Genomic DNA, 23,480 nt, shown 5'->3' with positions numbered 1-23,480 from the left:
CCACCTCGTCTTCAAAACCCCCTCTGATGGGACTATTTTTGGGATAAGGAACAGAGGAGCCTGAGCAAATATGGGCAGGGCTTTGGAGACAGAGGGAGCTTCCCCAGAGCAGCTCAAATGACCCCTGGTGCCTGACCTCTGAGCAGCCAGTTTGCAAACATGTCCTAAAAGGCTTCCTTCCTAAATCCCTTCCTTCCTAACTGGGGCGGGGCGGGGCTGGTTGCCACCTTCATTTAGGACTTCCCATTGACTCAGACGCCCATCTGTATAACCCATGCCACTGATGACTCCTCCATCCAAGCCATGCGCTCACAGGACCAGAAGCTTCAGAAGAGGCAACCAGGCCACGGAAAGAGGGCCAGGGGACGGGCAGGGATATATAGGAAGAGAGGAAGACACGTCTAAAGAGCTGGAGGCTGGAGACTGCCGCATGCTGTAGACACTAGGACCAATCGGGTGTGACTGAAGCTTACCCAAAAATAAGCTGGAAAGACTAACTGGTTCGGGGAAAATATTCAGGAACAGACGAGACAAGACTTGGTGAATATACAGAATGGGTGGGGGTGGGGGGGATGTGGGAGGAACGACTTGGGTGGAAGGTGATACCATGCACTGAGGTGGGAAATGCTGGAAGAGGCCCCAACTGGGGGGGGAGCGTTGGGAGGAGGGGTATGCGGGGTGAGCGTTGGACATTCTGACTTTGCGGGACTTCGGTAGGTACTGGGATGAACTGCCCGCTGGGTGAGGGGCTCAGAGCAGGATGTGGACAGCAGCCATGGTGGGGAAGGCCCCTTCAAGGCCATCTGAAGAGCTCACACAGGGACCCTCGGGGGAGCAGCCCTCAGGCTCCAGGTACCAGAGGGTCCCGGCCCACAGGGGAGTTTCAGCAGACCAGGTAAGTGAAAGCACGGTGCCTCTTTCCTCCCGGCCTCTGCCCTGTCCCAACCCTGGAGACCAGAAGTGGAAGGTGACCAGAGGAGGGGGTACAAGGGGGGTGAAGGTTCAGAGATGCCTCCTCCCGGCCCCACCTCCTTCAGGCCAAGGCCAGGCCAGTGTTGGGCAAGAGGATGGGCTCTCAGGTGGAGAGGGGGATAGACATTTTAATCTGCCAGAGTTTTTTAACATTTACAGGTGACTGGGAAGTTTTTAGATCTTTCTGAGATGACATCAAGAACCTGAAAGGAATGCACAGCGGCAGTTGGGATTTTTGTCTTTTTAAGGCAGTTCTGGTACCCACTGAGTTCAGGCCGCTCAATGAACCAGTTATGCCATTATAGATGTTTACGGCGGACAACTTTAGAAAACACTTGTCTGCAGAAAGATGGAAGTAAAAATCAAGCACGATCCCACCACAAAGAAAAAGTATTCTTGATGTTTTGGGGAAAAACATTCCAGTCTCCAATGTACCTCTTGTAACTTCCAATCCTGATGTCATTCGAACTTGCAAAGAAGTCACAGCAATGGTGTGAGGAGCTCCCACACGCTCTCACCTTTTTCTGTCTCCACGCACACAGACACAGGCGGACAGACAGAATTGCTGTTATAATGTTAAATATATTCCATATGATTGTGAATAATAAAATAATGATTTTAACAATACACTTCTGCATTATAGACAGATGTTTATTTTCTGAGCCATCTGAGTGAGATTCAGCTGGAGGCCCCCTTATCCCTGAATGTTTCCCAAGAGAACCACAGTACCAATACCAATACCAATACCAATATCTATCAATATCCAGCGCACAGTCCAGATTCAGATGACATTAACTGTCCTAATGCTGTTCTTCACAGCAACTCACTTTCCTGACTCAGTGGCCGGGCTCCTTATTCTATAGGCTGTCCCGCGGTCGGGGGTTATGTGATGTTTTCTCGTGGTTCAGATTATGCATCTTGGGGTACAGACACCTCAGAAGGGTTCCTATCAGGATGCACAGGAAATGGGCTTCTCCCATTCTCAGTGATGTTACCATTCATCACCTGGTGAAGGTCAGCTGTTCTTTAGGAAAACTGGGATTATACTCAATAGGCTGTTTTATAAACTGCTTTTTCACTGAACAACCTATTACGAATGTGTGGAATGTTTTAAATCTCCTTACACGGACCATTGTAAAGATACACAGTTTTCCATTATATGCACATCTTATTTACTTATACAATTCCAATTTTTGACCAAATTTCAACATTTTGCCCAATTTTTGCTAACACTAGCAATATGGTGCAGAACATTTTAATAATTCTTTATCTACATCAAAGATTATTTCCTGAGGGTCAGTCCCTAGAACTGAAATTTTAACAGTCAAGGGTTATACATATTTTTAAGGCTAAAAAGTGCCCAAAAAAGAGTCTTGTCCTCAAAAGCATTTACACTCCACATCCCAGCAGAGCAAAGTGTCCTCCTCACCATCCCCCCCCAGCATTCCCAACAGAGGCTTTGTCATTTTCCAAAATCCTTTCTTGCTCCAGTTTCTCGTTCTTTAGTTAGAAAATTTGAACTTTTTTTCCATTTATTTTGGGCCATCTGTGCAACTTCTTTTCTTCAGCTTTCTAATCACACCCTTTGCTAGTTTTTCTGCTGAGTTTTCATCTTTTGTCATAATACATACTTCTCGCTCTTACTATTGTATGAACGATTTGTAAATTTGGTTTTGAGTTCTTGTCTTTCTTTTCCCTTAGTGTGTGTTTTTCTAAACTTTCAAACAGTATTTCCATCACCCTGTTTGTAAACAGAGCATATTTATACTTGTATTTGTAAATCTTTTTTACACATTTGTAAACGTAGTTGGAAGTCATCGCTCTGCTGGTGATAAACGTGAGGTGCTGTGTCTTCTGGGTAAAAAACAGGGCCTGCAAGCATTACCGTCCGTGGTTAAGATCCTCAGCTTCGGGGTCAGGCTGAGTCCTGTCTCTGCGGGGTGACTGGGTGGGTCTTTCCTTTTCTCATCTGTAAACGAGGAGATAATAGCAGGGCTTTGGTGAAGATTACATGAGACAGCGTGTGAAGTGCCTGCTCCCTGCTGCTCAGTGAAAGTTGGGCTTTGTGGCCGTTTGGCTATTGTAACCCGGGCTCCTGAGGACCGCATCTAGAGGTCGGATTGTCCAGGATCCTACAGGAGGACAGTGAGCCGCTTATGCGACAAGAAGCAGAGCTTTGAGAGAGACTCAAAGTAGGGCCAGCATGGAGGCTCATTCTGTGTCTGATGTTGGCCGGTCCCTTTCCGGGCTTGAAGTCAGAGCATCTGAGTGGATGAGCAGCTGTCTCTCTGGGTTCGCTTTTCTATGCTGCACAGATGTCTGTCCCTTGGTGACATTCACCAGCTACTCGCAGTCTGGTCCATGGGTGCATGGGTGTCCATCTGCAGATCACCAGCTTGGAGGTTTTTTTGGGTTTTTTTTTTAAATGATAATTTTTTATTATGTTATATTAGTCACCATACAGTACATCCTTAGTTTTTGATGTAGTGTTCCATGATTCATTACTTGCGTATAACACCCGGTGCACCATGCAATATGTGCCCTCCTTAATACCCATCACAGGCCTATCCCATGGCCCACCCCCTCCTCTCTGAAACCCTCAGTTTGTTTCCCAGAGTCCATAGTCTCTCATGGTTCGTTCTCCCTTCTGTTTACCCCCCTTCATGTTTCCCTTCCTTCTCCTACCGATCTTCCTACTTCTTATGTTCCATAAATGAGTGAAACCATATGATAATTGTCTTTCTCTGCTTGACTTATTTCGCTTAGCATAAACTCCTCCAGTCCCGTCCATGTTGCAGCAAATGTTGGATAATCGTTCTTTCTGATGGCTGAGTAATATTCCATTGTATATATGGACCACATCTTCTTTATCCAGTCATCTGTTGAAGGGCATCTCAGCTCCTTCCACAATTTAGCTATTGTGGACAATGCTGCTATGAACATTGGGGTGCATATGGCCCTTCTCTTCACTACGTCTGTATCTTTGGGGTAAATACCCAGTAGTGCAATAGCTGGATCATAGGGTAGCTCTATTTTTAACTTTTTAAGGGACCTCCATACTGTTTTCCAAAGTGGCTGTACCAACTTGCATTCCCACCAACAATGTAGGAGGGATCCCCTTTCTCCACATCCTCTCCAACATTTGTTGTTTCTTGCCTTGTCCATTTTTGCCATTCTAACTGGCGTAAGGTGGTATCTCAGTGTGGTTTTGATTTGAATTTCCCTGATGGCTAATGATTTTGAACATTTTTTCATGTGTCTGTTAGCCATTCGTATGTCTTCATTGGAAAAGTGTCTGTTCATATGTTCTGCCCATTTTTTTTAATTTTATTTTTTTAAATGATTTTTTATTATATTATGTTAGTCACCATACAGTACATCCCCGGTTTCTGATGTAAAGTTCGATGATTCATTAGTTGCATATAACACCCAGTGCACCATGCAATACGTGCCCTCCTTACTACCCATCACTGGTCTATCCCATTCCCCCACCCCCCTCCCCTCTGAGGCCCTCAGTTTATTTCTCATAGTCCATAGTCTCTCATGTTTCATTCCCCCTTCTGATTACCCCCCTTTCTTTATCCCTTTCTTCCCCTACCGATCATCCTAGTTCTTATATTCCATAGATGAGAGAAATCATATGATAATTGTCTTTCTCTGCTTGACTTATTTCACTTAGCATTATCTCCTCCAGTGCCATCCATGTTGCAGCAATTGTTGAGAACTCGTTCTTTCTGATAGCTGAGTAATATTCCATTGTATATATGGACCACAACTTCTTAATCCAGTCATCTGTTGAAGGGCATCTCGGCTCCTTCCACGATTTAGCTATTGTGGACAATGCTGCTATGAACATTGGGGTGCATATGGCCCTCCTCTTCACTACGTCTGTATCTTTGGGGTAAACACCCGGTAGTGCAATGGCTGGATCATAGGGTGATTTGATTGTTTCTCATGTATTGAGTTTGAGTTTTAACCTGAGTCAGTAAGTCCTCATGCGCGCCCATGGGAATGAAGGATTTGGAAAACACTGAGCCCAGCGCCCGGCACATGGTACAGGTACACAGCCGACACAAGCCGCTTCCTTTCCTCCCTCCCTCCTCCTCAGGGACACAGCAGATGGCGTGGAAGAAGCACAACCTAGCAGCCTGGTGCCTGCTGTGGTTCTGCTCATTACCCGCTGTGGGGCGCCTAGCAAGCTGGGCATCCCTGGAACTTCTCTTTCCTTCTCTATAAAATGACGGTTTGGGGGACCCCTTGCCCTCGAAGGGCCATTTCCCAACTGGAACATGCTGTAATTCTATCATATGGGATTTCGCCTAATTGCCTATCCCTGAAAGCTCACACTCTTGAGATATCTGTACGCCCACAGGAACCAACACATGAGACAGGAGGTGCCTGAGGAAGGAACGCACCAGGGGGTTCAGAAGGACTTCCGACCCTCTACCTCTTGGCACCTGACCTGCTTCCCAGGTGCTCCCCGCTGGCCAAGTGCCCCTGCAGAAGGTCCGATCTGCCCGCACTCCCTGAAAGCCCGGCTTCTCGCTCAGCTCTACGAGCTCATTACTCGGCAGACCCCCGCCGCGCAGATATCGGTAGAGGGGCTGAATTCCTCCCGGCCTCATGAGGGAGATCTAAAGAACACAATGTGAGACCTCCATGGACAAGAGCACATTCACCACCATAAAGGGTGCCATCACCAAGACAAACACGTAACGTGTCAGAACTTGGGAAATGGCCCAGGAGAGGCCCACGCTCAGAATGGGAGCAATCTGGTCCTGTGGTCTAGCACAGGAAAAAAACCCAAAGTTTCTAATTACCTAGCCACAGTCCTGTATTTTGATGTAAAAGAGGAAATAGCTAAGCTCTCTCCTAGTCGTAGACACGCTAAAGAGTCCAGAGAAAAGCCTTGTGCCCAGACCACGGCTGGCCGCTGGCCGAGCGGCCCCAGCTGCTGCTCAGATGAACCTCCAGGAGCTGCCAGCCACCCCGCTTCTTCCTTTTCACAGAGGCATTGGCAGCAATGTTCTCCTCAAAACGTACCCCCGTTTGGCGTCCTTTCCCACACAGCTCTGTTGTGGGAGGGAGGACCTGGGGTCAGGGAGATCAAGTCACAATCCCTGCTTATGCAGCAATAAACGCTCATCCCCACCACGGCATTTCTCACCTGGTCTCCCATTCCTCCGCCACTCCGTGCTTCCAGCAGCTCTGACCCATCCTTCATGTCCTCCGAGTGTCCCCTGCGGCCATGAGGTCAGCAAAGAACTCGTCCACTCTTGGGCTGCAACAGTAGTAGAGTCAAGCTTCAGTCCTTGGATTTTTAGGGCACCGTGAATGTCCTGTCTCAAAAATTTGTCAGAAGCCCCAGCACAGACAGCATGGCCTGAAACGATGCTTCCTTCCTAAGAACGGCATTTCTGCTTGGGAAATGCTTGGCTGTGTCTGTTTCCCTTAGGGTCCCTCTGAGCTGCAGGTGCTCCCCACTGAGCGGCAGGATTTGCCCAACTGCCCGGAAGCGACAAAACTCTGGTATTTCCTGTCCCTAGTGTAGGAGCCCCCCTGACAACACACAGAAGCACATGTGCCCTGATCCCAGCCTGCCTGGGGGTTTACTAGTCATTCCTTTTACTTTCAGGACATGAGGACAGGAAAGTGGAATAGAGACTGCGCGGAACAGTCAAGAGGCAAGGAGAAGAAATTGGGAAGAGGGAATGAGGGATCCTCTCTTGCTGGGATTGGCTTGCCTCTCAACACCACTAACACTTGATGTAAACATTCATTTGACTTTCGTCCTATCTCAACGACAAATCCTAAAAATAAAGAAATAAAAATAACAAGCTTATCACAAACTATAAAAAGAAAAAAAGTATTGCCATCTGTGGCCGTGATATCGCCTCCTCCCACAGCCTAACCACACAATCCCCATCCCTGGCCCCGATTCCCACTCCTGTTCCCTCCACCGCTGGGCCATCCCGGGGCTGCTCTCTCATGTTTCCTGAGCTCCTCTCCTGACAAAACACCATCCAATCTTGAAGAGGGGAAACTCATCACCTGAACTGATGTGGAAAAGGGCAGAGAGTCTGTGTACAGAGAAAAAGAGGAGACGTGAAAGAAGGGGAGGAGGGGTGAGGGAGTCCAAGGCTGACCAGAGCCAGATTCAGAGACTGAGGAACAGACAGACGCAGGGGTACTCCGGGATAGCCTGGGGATGGAAGAGCCAGGAAGAGCAGAGTTCATGGGGGAAAGCGGTCAGGGGGTTGTCCAATGCTCCTCTGACCATCTGCGAAGGGCCCAGTAAAGATCTGGACAGAGATTTCAGAATCTTTGTTTCAAGACCTTCATCACAAGCCAGCTCTGGGAAGTCTAACAAGTGATGCCCTGGTGACCTCCAAGTCTGAGCTCCTGTCCCATCTCAGTGCCTGGGGCCATCATCTCTCAGGAGTGACCCCTGGCTTGGTGGGTTTAGGTTGAGGGAGGTTTTGTGAATCCCCACAGGCTGCTGGAACAGAATGCCACAGATGGGGCGGCTCAGGTGACAGTGTGCCCCTTGGGGTTCTGGAGGCCAGGAGGTCTAGCATCCAGGTGTCTGGTGAGGCTCACTTCCGTTCTCCCCGCTGTGTCCCCACATGGGGACCCCTCCCATAAGCTCTCTAGGGTCTCTGTTACAAAGGCACTAACCCCATTCCTGGGGGCTCCACCCTGGTGACCCCATCTCCTCCCAAAGACGCCGGGCTAACCTCGGTTCCCCTCCCTGTGAGTGGAGGCGGGAATAACAGCGACGGCAATAATCAGTGGGCCCTGGACTAACGGCTCCACGTGCCCACCTGACTCAGTGGTCCCGGAAACCACGCACCGGGGGTACGACGCCCCTTCTACAGTTGAGGCACGTGGGGCTCAGAGAGGTTAAGTGCCCCAAGCCCATCCAGCTCACAAGTGGCCACATCAGGATCCGGACGCCGAACTCTCCGACCCCAGAAGCCAGTTCCTAATCACTCTGACACAGGAACGCAGCCGCCCCACTCCCTGGGGCGACAGAGGAAGACGCCCTGGTTCTCAGTGTCGCAAGCGGCGCTCAGACTCGGAGCTTCCGCCATCGCTGATTGGTGAAACTTGAACTAGCGACCCTGACTCTTGGCTTCCCATTGGCTGGCTTGTCTCTGTGCCCTCCTCTTCCGGCCCCATCCCGAGAGGCTGGCTCAAGGCTCGAGAGCTTTGATTGGATGGTAAGGGAGGGGCGGGGTTGTGGCGGGCACACGGTGCGAGGCTTGTCTCAGACTTTTCCAGGTACTGCGCTGGAAATCCCGCGTCCCAAGAGACCCCTCACCCCCTCGGTCACCCAAGCGGGGCCTGAACCTGAGCCATCCCTGCCCTGACTTGGGGCCACCCGGTGAGAAACCAAGGGGCGGCCCAGCCGGCTCTGCAGCTGTCCAGCTCAGAGCACATGGCCAGGGCCCTTCTGAGCTGGCGGGCAGGTGCTTGCACCCATCCGTGGGTACAAGGGGACCCTCACACCGGAAGCTGCTCCAGGACCCCTGCAGCACTCCCAGGCCAGAGCTGGACTGGCCCACCTGGACCAAATCGTCCACTTTGCTTGGCACAACACGTGGCTGTCCTTAATTTCATCACGTGCATCCTGTTTCTGAGGCAATGGGTTCTCGAAGTGGAGTCCCTGCGGACTTGTTGGGTATGCAAATCCCCTGGCCCCACCCCAGCCTTACTGAATCAGGAACCCCGGGGCTGGGGCCACTCTGCATTTTAACAAGTCCTACAGGTGATTCTGGGGTCGGGCCCAGTTTAAGAATCTCCAATACTTTCTTCCCAGGTCCAGCATGAGGCCCGCAGTCGCGGGAATGAGCTATGGTCCTGAGGCTCTGAGGATCCAGAGAGCATGGCCTAGCTGGTGGGAGTGGAGGTGGGGAGCTCATTCTCCAAAGGACACATCTGTGTGATGATCACCCTCTGAGGCAGAGTGGAGAGTGTTGGGGCAACACTGCAAAAGTGGAGGAGGTGGCTGAAACCAGATGGAGAGGAGGGGAGAAAGCAGGCAGACGGTGGAGCCTGTTTCCAGAGATCACAGCCCAGCCCAGCCAGCCAGGCCCCTACCTGGCTCACTCTGTGCTTCTAGAGCTCCCAAAGCACCAGTCTTCAGGAGCGGTGTCACCGGGAACAATTTCCGAATGCAGTTTGCCCGAACAGATCTATATTTAATTTCTAATGAACAATCTTCGATCAGATCCTCAGTCTGACTGCTGCCCCATGACTCACCTGCACCTACGCAGGCCTTCTGCTCCAGCCCGTGGCTGCATCCAGCTGATTTTATGGCCTTGATAATCTGGGTGCCCCGACCCACGACGACAGTAAGACAGAGGGCAGTGGTCAGCTTGGCGGGGCCCCAACCTGGGTGGCTTTGCCCCTCAGGAAACATTTGACAGTGTCGGGGGGCCGGGGTGGCTCAGTCGTTAAGCGTCTGCCCTCAGCTCAGGGCGTGATCCCGGCGTTCTGGGATCAAGCCCCACATCAGGCTCCTCTGCTGGGAGCCTGCTTCTTCCTCTCCCACTCCCCCTGTGTTCCTCCTCTCGCTGGCTGTCTCTCTCTCTGTTAAATAAATAAATAAAATCTTAAAAAAAAAAAAAAAAAAAGGAAACATTTGACAGTGTCTAGAGACATTTTTGCCCGGCACAACTGAGAGATCTACTGGCATCTAGTGGGTGGAGGCCAGGATGATGCTAAATGTCCTACCATGCATAGGACAGATGCCCCCTGTCCCGCCCCCCCCCCCCAACAAAGAGTTATCTGCACACACACGCACACACAGGCATAGATACACACACACACACACACACACACACGCATCCCGCACTGCACTCATCACCTACAATCTAAACTTTACCAATGATTTAGAGCCATGCACACCCTGGGCCCACCTGCCATTCCGCTTTCCTCTCCCATCTCCCTCCAGTCTCTGAGCTGTAGTCCCTGTCCCAGTGACTCTCAAACCACACTGCACCAGGACGTCCTGGAGGACTTGTTCAAACACAGGTTTCTGGGCTCTGGACCTGGGCTGCAGAATTTGCATTTGTCTGGGCGCTGCTGCTGCTGCTTATCTGGGGACCACACTCCAAGAACCACTAACCTATACCATCCTTTCTTCACCTCTGATCCTGTCCCCAGGCTGCAGCTTCTGTCCTTGTGCACCCCTCAGGGTCCAGCTCGAAAGCCAGCTCCTCCACCAATCCCTCTCTGATGCCCAAGTGGAAAGAATGTTTCCACCACCACCCGCTCTCAGGGCTGTGGGTCTCTCTGTGGCCACTTAGTTTCTTTTTTCATTGACAGCTATTTAAATACATGCCTTGCCAGTCAGGCATGCTCCAAAGTTAGTCGTTGGAAGAGAGTGTAATCAAAGAGATTATTTACAAAGATGTGGCCAGGATTAAGGGAAACTAAGAAGGATGGTGAAGATCCCCAGGGCTACAGTTGCTGGAAGCCATGACTACCCCGAGGGACAAGGTGAAGTTGTTACTGGAATCGGGAGAGGGTCACTTGACTGGAACTATGGCCTTGGGAAGAGGAGCACACTGAAATCCGAGTGTAGAGTCCATCTCAGAATTGCCTCCTGGATCCATGAGAAGCCCAGGCCTTGCATAACATAGTAAGTTATTAATAAATATTTGGTGAATGAATCTTTCATCGTTAGCTGGTGAGCATGTCTGGTGATTAATTTTCAGATGTTTTATGGAATTTAGCTGCTCAATGAAGTTTCGGAGAATATTCTAAGAATGTTCATAGCTCCGCAGAAAACCTGCCAGTGGAGGCCCCTGTGATATGGCTGGGAAAACCAACTCATTGTATTTCCCAGCTCCGTCCACCACGTTCTCACTTATATATCACTTTACCTTCAAGACGGAGCATACGAAGGCGGGATATATCAGACATGTGGAGGAATGAGAATTTTCTCAGGTTTCAAGCAATCAAAGAAAACGCAAAGGAACAGAAGTAACAGCAGAGATACTAATCTTTTATAAGTGAAGTATAACCAAACCAAATGTAAAGGGAGAAAACTGATTGCAAAACATATTTATTTCTTTGTTTATTGAAAGATTTTATTTATTTATTTACTTAGAGAGTGTGCAAGCACGGGGAGGGGCAGAGGGAGAGAATCTCAAGCTGACTCTGTGCTGAGCCTGCGGAGTCCGACTCGGGGCTCCATCTCACGACCCTGAGATCATGACCTGAGCTAAAATCAAGAGTTGGATGCTTAACCGACTGAGCCACCCAGGCGCCCCAAAACATTTACATTAGAAGTGATGATGGGTTCAAATCTAAGCAATTCTTGCAAATATGACCAAAAAACAACTAGAGCTTGAGAGAGAGAGAGAGAGAGAAGTGGTCTTTATTCTAACGCTACAAGCTACCATTCACTGAGCACTTACTATGTGGTAGGAACTGTGTTAAACGCTTTATACATTTTGTCTCATTTAATTCCCACAACTAGCATGTGACCTACATACTGTTATGATTTCCATGTTTACAGATGTTAAAACTGCAGTACTGGGAGGCCACCTTAGTGTCCCAGGTTCTCATAGCTGGTAAAAGACAGAGTGAGAATTTAAATCCCGATCTGCCTAATTAAATCCAATTCTCACTAGCAAAGTCAAAACACTTGGATCAGGGACAGGGTAGAATCCCACTGAAGCCCTGGGCCGGTGAGACTCAGAATACTGGAGCGAGACAGATAAGCACAGCCATCACTGTTTGCTCCCAAGCTCACCGCCCTGGCATGACTGGGCCTAGAGGCGACAGGTGTTGATTTGCAGGTGTTGAGCAGGTGGAGAGCAGAGGCAAGGTGGAGGAGCTCCACCTTGTTAGCATATTATGTTATGCTCCCTTGTTAGCATAAGGTCCCTTCCAGAGCTGGGGGAGGGCGGCCTGTGCGCCCCTGCTGGCAACTGTGGGAACTGCAAGAGGCTTTCTGCCCTCTGCCGTCTTGCCTCCTTCTGGACGCAAAGCAGGAGTTGAGTGCTTCAGCTCCCTCTGCCCCCTCCTTGCTTGGTGCCACCTCTGTGTTCTAGAGGAAGCAGCATGCTGTGACCCTGTGTTGGGACCCCAGCTCTGCCGCCCACTCACTTCCTAACTCAGGCCAGCCACCGAAACGCTCCTTTCCCGGCTCTGCGAGCGCGAGCACCGGGCCCACAGCCCCACCGTGGAACCAGAGCATCGAGTGTTCAGTGAGGGCCTGGCACCTAACAGGGACTCGCTAAGTGTTTGGTTTATTACCCTTCCCTGCTTTTTATCCTTCCAACAAACTAGCGGGGGAACGTCTCCGTAGGGTCTTCATTTTATAGGGTAAGGCCCAGCTCGTTTGGGGTGTTAGCCCTCACACTTCTCTTACAGGGCCACATGGCTGGAGGCCCGGCAAGAGCCAGGCAGGGGCAGGCAGGGCAATATGGCAGGGCTCCACCAGAGGGGAGCAGAGAGCTGGGATCCAGGGGCTGGCCCCGGTCTGCATCCGGAGCAGGAAGACCCCGCAGCACATGGAGGCTGGGGGAGGCCCTTCCAGGCTCTGTCGCTGCAAGCTGACAGTGTCTAGCAGTTATGAGCTGGTGTCACCAAACCGAAGACTCCAGAGGCCGAGATCTCGGTGAGGACGAGCCCAGGACGGCTGTCTGGTTAAAGAGGAGGCAGTTCTGTAGGGTCCAGAAGGAGCCCTCTCAGAAGGGGGCATAAGAACAACTATTCGCCGAATGTGCCGCTGTGGTAAGGGTGTTACTGGGGCATCTTCAACCGACACACTCTCATCTGTGGTGATATCCAGTGCCGAGCCCAGGAGGGCATGGAGTATGTTCTGGGATGTGGGGAAAATATCCCTAGATACCCCATGGGCTTTAGGGCCTGGGCAGGGACGAGGAGACTGTGTGTGAGGAAACTCTTCCAGACAGGAAGAGGAAATGGAACTCCGCTATTTCCTCTCAGTGGGCCAGGAAAGGGCCAGAGAACAGTGGGTCGGACCCATGTGTCCCGGCTTCCCCAGGATGTGGCAGGGGGCGTGGGGAAATGGGCTGAGGCTAGTGCCCTGCCTTTGGGTCATGGCTCTGGGAAGAGTCTTCCTCACAGGGAGCCCCTTACGTTGACATGGAACAGTCACACCGGGTGGACGCGGAGGCTCAGTGGGGTAAGGGAGAGCCGAGGCCAGAGGTAGGGCTGCCCGGCTCTCCCTTGGCCTGCAGGTGACCAGAGAGCCAGCACGCGAGAACCTCGGGTTGAGAGGCAGGGACCTGGCCTGGTAAGGGGTGAGGGGACCTCCCACAAAGGCCGCAGAGTGGAGATCTTAGGAGGGGTCCGGTGGAGGGTGCGTCTGACTCTCAGAAGCCATCCATGCACATCCATGGAGAGCTGGGGTGGGGGCAAGTCAGCCACCAACACAGAAAACAGACTTCAAGTTAATCACCGTTTCCAGGAGGCAGAAGCCGAAGTAGCCCACGGACCAAGCATCCTCGCCTGTGCTGCTACCTTCCTGTCCGGTTCCCACCCCCATCCTCCCTCTGAGCAGCCACACTGGCCTCCCCAGTGCTGCCATGCTGCCTCCAGCCGAGCCGCAGGGCCTTTGCACATCCCCTCTTCTCCTCTCAAACTTGGCTCCAAAGGTCTTCCTGGCTCCGTCACTTGCCCCTCTTCCATACTCTCTTTTATAGCACTTATCATCTTGTTTGTAACTTTACACTGATCTTGGGGGCTCCTTGCCTAACACCTGCCTCCCCCACAGATTATAAGCAAACTACAGACATCATGCCAGTTTAGAGTCAAATACTTCAATTTGTGTTTCTAGAAAATAAGAACACTGCCTGCTGAACCAAAATACTGTTACCACACCTCGCAAGATGAACCCTAATTTCTTTATCACCTCATAACGCAGACTGCATTCAGATTTCCCCCAAGAGTCTCCAAAATGTCTCCTGTGCTCGGTCTCCTGGGTCTAGGATCCAATCAAAGTCCTCACACAGCGTGTTTTGAAAACCAGCTCAAATGTAATTTAGACCATATGTTTACCAACGTGGAGCCGGGAGAGCGCCAGACGCCTCCCATTCACATCTCTGCAACCCCGGTCCCTTTTCAAAGCTGCCTTGCCCTGGACAGGCGTGTGCGTCCAGGAATGAGTAGCTCTGTGGATGCCGGCCACCCATACGTTCCAGAAGCCCAAGGCAGCTGCACAGAGGGGCCACCGGTCACACTCCAGAGGAGCAGACCCACGAGCCACAGGGAAAGTATTTTCTTTCTCAAAACAATGCCCAGGCTGCTGGGGAAATCCTGCCCCCACTCAAGACTGCACTGCCCCCTGGGGCGCCTGGGTGGCACAGCAGTTAAGCATCTGCCTTCGGCTCAGGGCGTGATCCTGGCCTGGTGGGATTGAGCCCCACATCAGGCTCCTCCGCTATGAGCCTGCTTCTTCCTCTCCCACTCCCCCTGCTTGTGTTCCCTCTCTCGCTGGCTGTCTCTATCTCTGTCGAATAAATAAATAAAATCTTAAAAAAAAAAAAAAAAAAGGACTGCACTGCCCCCTGGCTGGTCCTGGGAGGCGGCTCTGGGGCGACCCTTGAAAAGCCGCCCGCTTGGGCAGCAAAGTCCTTCCCGGGTTCCGGGCCACAGTGCAAACAGGCGCATGTCCCCCACACCGCTTGGGGGAAGGGCTGGGACATACAGGAGTTGGCTGTGCCTGTGACAATTTTTTGTCTGTGTATCTTGATGGGAATTTTGTGGATTTCACATTGTCTTGGGACAAACAGGACATTGGTTCGTAGGACCCCACGGCGGGGCAGACACTCCTGTGAGCTGTCGGCTGTTGAGCAACAAGCCTGGCTTGTCCCTGCAGATCCCAGTGGTGTCTGCAGAAACTGCCAAGTGTCCCCCGTGTGTCAACAGCATCCTCAGCGGAGAACTCCTGTTCTAGGTCGGACACAAGGGATGGGTTTGAAGAGTCAGGAAAGTTCCAGAACCATGTACAGGAGCTAAGAGTTTCAAGCTTTGGGAGAACCTCAAACCAGGCATTTCAGGGTGCTCAGGGGAGTGCCTGCTCACTGCTGGAGGGAAATGCATGGCGGCCATCCGGCCAGGTCCATCCTGGCCTCAGGGTCCCTCCATCTGTGCCAGAGCCTGGCCTCAGCGTCGGTAGGAAACAACACTATCACTGAGAGGACCGATATGGGGCATTTTCCTCCTGGAAGTGCTGGCCTGTGACTCCTTCTCGGAGGCCCCCCACCGCACCCCACTCTCCCACTCTTCCTCCTTCCCTCTCCCACCCTCACCCCCACCCTCGGTCTAGGCCTAGGCCTCTGCCCCTGTCCACCGTCAACCATGGCACTGACCTCAACTAGACTCGCCTGCACCATGCTTGTTGCTGTCACCTCCTTCCCTCAGGTCCCCGAAGGGCGGCATCAGAGAGGCTGATATGAGACCCCAAGGGCCTGGTTCTGAATCTGGGCTTGGCCGATTCAGCTCCCAGCCCTCTCAGCCGGGAGCACAGGGGACACTGGAGATGGACCCGCAGGCGCTCTCAGGGGGCCTGGTAGGATATCCCCTCTCCTCCTCCCTCGTTACCCCGCTGGGTGGTGAGGGCCGACAGCCCACCGAGGAGAAGGGGTGGCAATGGAAGGACGAGGCTTGAGGGGACCAGGAGGTCATGTGCAAGCAGGTCTGCTCCCTCTGCTGGGGGTGTAGGGAGGATGCCCCCCCACCCCCTGGCCTCCAGAGCAGAGGGTTCACCCGTCCTGGCCTGGCCACACCGAAAGGTCCCTTTCTCAGTAGAGACTTTTCTGACCACCAGGAGGTCAGGGCCTGGGGCCTAAAGTCTTTCCCTCAGAGGCACTTGCCCCAGATCGCTGGCACGCCTTCCTCCCCCACTGGGGATGCTCCGTCTTGCTCGCCAGTGTCTCCCGAGCGCCTGTCATGCACCTGAGCAGGTCTGAACTAAGAGCTGAACAAATCTCACTCCCGATCCTTCATTCTCAGTGGACCACCTCCCTCTCCCTCTCTGCCCACACCCCATGGCCCCACCGCACACCGAAGAGCCCTTTAGAGGCAGACTCTCAACCTCGGTCCCCTTCACCACATGCCCAGCCAGGCCCTCACGTTGGAAACGGGCACGGGCGCCGGCTCGGCCGCGGGGCCAGCCCGGGAGCACACGGGGGCAGATCGTGGAGCAGGCACAGCGAGCGCGTCTGTCCGCTGAAACTAGATTGGGGGAATTTCTTGGAAACAATGTGTTTCTTATGAAGGACATGAAGTGTCATGTTTCTCTGTAGCTTGGTCTTGTTGGTCTGGCTGAATGCACCCGGCTGGCTGTGCCTCCCTGCTTGGCTGTGACCCCGACAGGAAAACAGCAGGCAGACGCCCTGTGGGGGTGGAGTGGGGGGATGGGGAGGAGGGCAAAGGCGCAGAGCTCGGCCGGCCGGGTCTGAGGCTCTGCTCCACCACCGGTTAGCCGCTGACCTTTGGGAGCTTAAGCTCCACGAACCCTAGACCGGCACCCGTAAGTGGAAGGACAACCAGGACATACCTCGTTCAGTCAGGAGGCAGCCCAGCACGGCGTTCGGGAGCATGCGGTCTGGGGCCTGGGTTCAAATCCCAGCTCTGCCAGCTGTGGGGCCCTGGGCATCTTGCTTCGTGCCTCCGCATCTCAGGCCCTTATCTGTAAGACGAGTACCTGCCTCAGACAATCGTCACGAGGCATGAGAACGCCCGGCCTGGGGTAAATCGTTACTGGTTCTAGACGGTCAACTGTGAATTGCGTGGCACGTGCCCAGCACCTAAGGGCGCCGAGCACGGCGGCTGCTATTACTGTAGTGAGTTCCCTGATTTGCCAGGAGCTAGGGCCGCCGGGGCTGGGAGTCGGCCTGTCTGTGCCGTGGCTGCTAGCACAGTTTTTGGTCCCGCTCAACCCGTCCTCCCGCTGCCCAGCCCCTTGAGCTAGCGGTCTCAACCACAGGGTCATCCAAGATCCGAGACGGCCGAGTTGAGAGCCCAGCGTTTGCAGCAGGAATGATGATCGCCTGCTCCAGCTTTCAAAGCCCCGCTGTGTAGGTGGGGACACACAGAAGAACTAACGCTGACGTGGTCGGTAATGCTGGCCGCCCTCGATTCAAGGTGTGAGCGTATTTTTCAGTCGACAATGAGACGTCGTAAGTAGGGGCAGGTTTGGCCGGACATTTTCCCATTTGGTGAAACATGGTGGCACTCAAGTCATGACTCGCAGGGAAAGGAGGTCCAAGGCCAGGCTGTGCATGGCTGAGGCCTCCCCTGGGCCACTCCAGATCCGAGCATCCGTGCCCCCTGCCTCCTCTCGTCACCTCCATGGCTCGGAGCACCTGAGAGTAACTTCCATTGCCAACGGTGAGCAGCAGGCCCGAGAAGCTCACAGGGCTTCCGTGACAGAGGAGCACAGCCGTGGGACATCTCAGGTCCCTCTGATTCATAAAGTAATTGCGTGCCAACATCTGTGTGATGTTTGAGCAAGGCCTTGTGCCAGTCTGCTCAGCTTCCTCGTCAATCAGAAGGCGCTATGTGGGAATCACCATGCTGTTTAGCAGGGATAGTCCTGGAACGTGCTTGGATGGAGTCTGGCACACGGTAGGCGCTCAAAAAATAGTATTTGTTCTCATAACTACTGGTATTGTCATAACAATGCCCAATCAGCTGGGGAAGGACTAAGTGTCTAATGTATGAGGCAGGTACCCATCAGCGGCTCCTTCCGTCCTGCCTGCGCAGGACCAGGAACTTCGTGAGGGTACCTGTGCTCTGAGACCCATATTCCTGCTACATAAATAATGTAAAAACCCAGAGGGAAGGTGACCGATGAAAGGATTGGTAATCTGTGTGTGTGTGTGTGTGTCCCAGATCCGGTAAGATTTGGAAAATGTACCATTTATCTACCAGGGGAGCTTCACCAGGCCAAACCATGGTGGGGGAACAGAAGGACTCGGATCCCTCTGCTTGCCTGAGACTCTTGGCTCTTGGAAAGGGGCCCCCGATTTTTCCCTGAAGTCCCCTGGGAGCATCTCCAAGGTGGGGTGCCCACAGCATGGAAATGAAGCCGTCTGCGCTCCTGGAGCCCAGTGTGCTGAGTCCAAGCGGCATTTGGGCAGCAGGGGGAGAGGTCCTTTGCCTCTTTCCACGCTGCCCTCGCACCTGGGGGGAGGGGAGAGCACTGTCCTCTCCCCCAGGGCCTGGGAGATCTAGCAGGGCAGCTTCTTCGGGGTTTACTCGGAACCCGCAGCGGGGTCATGGGAGGCTGGTCCCAGAGACACATCTGAAGGGCGGATCCCGGGTAGACTCAGAGCTGCTGCTTTCCTTGCCACTGTCTGGGGCAGCGGTCGTCAAGCCACAGAGTGCACGAGAAGCACTAGAAAGACAAAGGGGGTCACCCCCGGGTTCTGATTCAGGAGATCTCGGGTGGGTCTGAGAATTGCATGTCTGACTCGTTCCCAGGCGAGGCTGCTGCTGCTGGTTGGGGGCCCGCTCTTTGAGAACCACTGATCCAGGGCCCTGTTAGTGAAGTAAAGTGTCCTCCCAGACCCTCTTTCTAGAACAGGAATCTTGGGAGCTGGGACATGTGCTTCTAAGTCACCTCGGTTACTCCCCCCTGCTTGCAGATGTTGGGAGCTTGGTGACAGTCAGCAGCCAGCTGAACCGGTGGCCACGCCCTGAGGCTGGTGGCAGGGGACCTGGATACGGTGTGCACGTGTGCGATTCTGGGAAGCCGGCAAAGGGGCTGGGGTGTGCGGGGGACACCGGGTGTGCGCCTGAGCGGGAGCCACAGCTGTGGGTTCTCGCATGTGCCCTGCTGACCCCTCGGAGTTGCGTGGGGTCTGCCAGGAGCTGCCGCGTGCTCTCGGGGTCAGGTTGGAGGCTTCTCTTCTTTCCTCCTCCCCCTGCCGCCCCCCTCCTGCCCACCATCGGGCAAGTCCACTCCTATTGCTTTCAGGCTGGGTTTCTTCTGGAGAGAGCACTCTGGCCAAAAGGAGGTCAGAGGACCCCAGGGCTGGGTGGACTCCATGCGTGCGCATTTGAGGGTGAGCAGACCTTGCCCTTAGGTTTCCCTGCGGAGGAGAGGTGCACCCGGGAAGCAGGACAGGGCCGCGGCTGTGCAGCCAGGCCTCGAGCGACCCGGCCTCAGGACCCAGCGTGCAGCCTGGCCCAGTCGCGGGGAGCAGAACGGAAATGTGGTCAGGGTCCCAGGAGGCCCGAGGACCCCGCCTCAGGAGTTGAGCACAGAGCTCTGGTGACTTCACAACCCCTGCACCTCCCACACCTCTCAAGGGCTCTTGTCTTCCCTCCGGTCCTCTCCCAGCCGGCTCTAATCTCCAGAGTCCCTGTTCAAATTCCCGAGAGACCCATCATCAGCGTGCCTACCTCCTTGACCTGCGGGTGCAGACATGGGGTTCGGAACAGGCCCGCGCCTGGGACAGGGGCATTCCGGGCCCTTCCCTTCAACAGACACTGTAGGAGGCAGTGGGGGGCACGGGCCCTGGGGTTGCCCTGTCTGTGGGGTGAGCAGGCATCGGACTGGCCCTGCCTGAGGTCACGGCCGATCTAGTGCGTTCGACGGCCTGCGAGGCTCTCTGTGCGGCGTCAACCACGTCCCTCCCCAACACTCCCACCACACTGGGGACACCGAGCCACTCAAGCTCCTGGCATCCAGGCCACGGGGCCCCGAAGGACCGGGCAGGACGACAGAAGTAGCTGTTTCAGCTCCTGGAATTACCTTTTTCTGATCATCAAAGGAATACCCGTTGGGTTTGCAAAAGAAAACCTTGATAGAGAAACATAACGCAGAAAGAGAAGACGCTCTGTAATGATGGCCACAGAGGTAAGCAATTGAACAGGTCTGTAACTGGGTCTCCAGGTTTTTTCTGAGCGTCAACAATGTACACGAACATTATAAATACATGATAAAAATGGATTCAGACCAAGTAGAGAATCTTGGGATTCCATGCCCTTACAGTCTTCAAACGTCCAGGGGTGGCCGTCAGTGACCCGCTGGTCTCGGGCCACTGCGGATGTCAGCAGGTCTTCACGACGGATGCTGGGATTCCTCCCCACAACCTCGTGTGGATGTTTTCAGGCACATGCATGAATGTTTCTAGGGGAGAAGTTTCTAGAAAGATGCCCGGGCTACATGTATGACCACTGTACCTTCTAGCGCGTATTCCCAAACAGGGCAGGGCCACTTCTCAAAGAGGTGTGTGAGAGTCAGTCCGCAGCGGCCAGGGGATGGCTGTGTCCCCTCTGGTGCTACTGGCATCACGTCCCGTCTTCAAGCCTCGCCCGGCTGCCGGCAGTGCACAGACTCCATGAAGTGCGGCCGCCATCACCATGTCGCACACAGCGTGATGGTGAGGGGGCTGGTGGGGGGGGTCTCCTTAGAAGCTCGGGCTATGAGGAGGCAGACCCAGCTATTTGTAGGGGATTCTGAGGAACTTTCTGGTGGGGAAACAGACTCTAAAAAGAAGGCAGCAAACACGATTGGCTGAGTAACAGGAGGAGGCAGTAATTCTGAGTCCGCTGGTGACGGCCACGTGAACCCAGCCCAAAGCCAGGCCGCAGGGACACCTGCCTGGTCCTGCAGTGAGCTGGGTGCCAAGGAGCTGATTTACTCAAGACTCCATAAAACCCCAGGACAAAAAGGCCCACTGCTTTGAGACCTTTCCAACAGCACAACACAAAGAGATAGAAAAGAAATAAAACCCAGCTCTATGGCTCTGGCAGGAGCGTGGCCCAGTCAATGGCGGCAGCGGTGGCGGGAGGGGGCCTGGGGCCCCAGAGAATGTGGGTCTGATCCCGGGCCTGAGCGAGACCCCCCAGGAACCCCCTGCAGGGTTGGCCAGGGGGAAGCCGCTGGTGAGCAGGGCCATCGGCCCAGGGCTCCCCATGGGCAGGGAGGACAAGGGCTCCGTGAGGAAGGCTCCACGAGGAAGGCTCCGCGCACATGACTTCAGGAATATCCGCCCTTCAGGGGGAAGGGAACCAGCTGTCAAAGAAAGAAGGCCGGGGATAGTCTCAGACGTCGGGGTGCTTCTGCCGTGTTCACAGAAATATTTCACCAGTAAGCACCACTTTGTCTGTATCCAACTCCACTCCAAAAGCTAAATGCTATTTATTTGGAAGGACTGAGTGGGGGGGGGGGCAATTTTAAAAGCACCCCCAAAGCTGTTGAAAACAGCCAAATGAATTCACCTCCAGGTGACATTCTCAAAAGTGAAGTTGTTTTCATAAAAGAGAATGACTTTGCAAAGGTAGCATATAAAATGAACAGTGTGTATTGTCAGTGATCTCATGTGATGGGCAGAACCGAAAAAGTCCCCAGCTCTGAATTTTCTAGACGTACTTAAAAAAAAAAAAATAGAAGGAGAGTAAACATTCATAACTGGACCTCTCATAAGGTCACTTTTTTTTCTCCCCAGAATCAGGGCAAATAAAAAAAGAAACATCTAAACCTGATGTTCAAACAACTCTGTCCGGTGTGATCCAACCCTCGCTCCCTAAAAGCACATTGAGAAGTGCCCCAGATACCCCGGCTGGCTCCTCCCTTTCTCTGCTCCTGCTGGGCCTGAAAGGCCCAGAGCTCCTTCCTCCGTCCGGCAGTGTTCAGTCCAGAGTGAATGTGCATGCTCTTTCTCAAATCAAACAAACTTTTTGGTTGGTTCTATCCTATGACCTCTCATGTCCCAATCCTAAAATAACAGCGTACACATGTGGAAAGACTTAAGCATTTTTTTTGGAAATGATCATTGTGATTTTATTACATCAGAAACTCAGCCTGTAAATTTTCTACAACTAATCGCTGAAAAAGGCATTATTTTTTCTTTGTATCTCTATTTTTAACTTTTTTTTTAAATTATTTTTTTAAGACTTAAGAACTTCTCTATCTACGGTAAAGGGGAAGATCATCTCAGCCAGACCCAGAGACCTGGCAGAGATATGCAAAGCCAACAGGCTAATGAAGTAATCCCCCGAACCAAAAGCTCACACCCCGAGGGGCTGAGGCGAGCCCGCCGAGGGACCCAAGGGACGCGAGGGGTGGAATTCGACCGCCTGGCCCTCTGGAATTTCCTTAGAAATGACAGGCCCAGAGGAAGGAAGGGGACGTGTGGGCTGGAAGAAACCCCATCTGCTCCTCAGGACCAAGCCCCCTTCCAGCCCGGGGCCGGAGTGCCAGGTAGGGAGAGGCCTTGACCCTCCATTTCCGCCCTTCTGGGGAAGCCCGCACCCCCTCCCGCCCTGCTCCTTGGAAGGAGCAACCCTGCCTCTCTGGAGTCCGCAGCATGCCCTCTGCTGGGACCGAAGGCGGAGACACTGCGGGTGGGCGCCTTCCCATCTCGTTCCCCGGTCGCCAGGAGATGCTCTCAGTGCTGCCGGCTCTGCATACAGCTTGGTGCTCCCCTGCTCTGCTTTCTGTGCTTTGGCTGGCCTTCATAATCTTGCTTTTAGAATCTCATCTAAATTCTTGGCTTTCATTATTAATCTTATCCATTTTTTGTCTAGCTTAGAAAGTTTAAAATGCTTTGCCTTAAAAAGAAAGGGTTAATTTGACTGCTTCACAATGGAACACCATCTAATGCCCAGATTTAATAATCGATTCCCCTGGAGGGCTCTGGCTCCGGGACGAGCTGCCTGTGGCCCCGAGCCTTATTTGTTTGTTGTAAGACAGGAGAGGAGGGCTCTTCCCTGACCAGGTCCCTATGCTCCGTTCCAAGTGCACAAGTTCACCTAATTTTCCAGCCATAACTTACCAGCCATAAACTGAGCCCTTATATGATGCTGAAACTTGGACACTGTTGGTAGGCTGGAGACACAGAATACAAGTGTCATAAACATAAGGACGCCCGAGTCCTCCCACCCGCCACGGCGAGGCTTCAGCTTCTACTGATGATCCCAGCCCACAGCAGGCAACAATCCCTGGAGCCTGGTTGTGATGCCCTGGGGACAGGGCTTGCCAGGCGGTGTACCTGAATGAGAAATGGGACCATGGGTTGTGCACTTAGCTCTTCCCAGGCCCTGCCGGATTTCCTTATTCCCACTCCACCCAATATGTGTGACAGTCAAGTAATTCCGTGTGTGTGTATGTGTGTGTCGGGGTACGTTGCCTCAGGTCTATGAAAAGCATGAGAAGCATATCCCTTCTCGCCTTCCCTCCCCGGCTCGCCTGGGCTCCAGGGTTGGTGGGGAAAGGGCATTAGGCTGATGCCTCCTGAGCAGGACAGCTGCCCCTGGACCTCCAGGAGTGAGGGTCCTGGTTTTGTGACTTCCTTAACCTAGCCCCCCCCACGGCCCCCGAGGCCCGTCTATAAATGAGGGCAAGAAACCAGCGCGCAAGTGAGAGAGAAAGGAACACAGGCACTCCCACTGAGGCAGGGCGCAGGCATGGCGCTGGGACACGGACACAGCTGGACGGGGTGTCAGTGACTGGGGTCCCACCACGAATCGCACGGTGAGCAGATGACTCACACGGCGGCTTAGCT

Source organism: Ursus arctos, unplaced genomic scaffold (assembly GCF_023065955.2).
Source record: "Ursus arctos isolate Adak ecotype North America unplaced genomic scaffold, UrsArc2.0 scaffold_28, whole genome shotgun sequence".
NCBI classification, from domain to species: Eukaryota; Metazoa; Chordata; class Mammalia; order Carnivora; family Ursidae; genus Ursus; species Ursus arctos.
Note: the sequence above shows the minus strand (reverse complement) of the source record.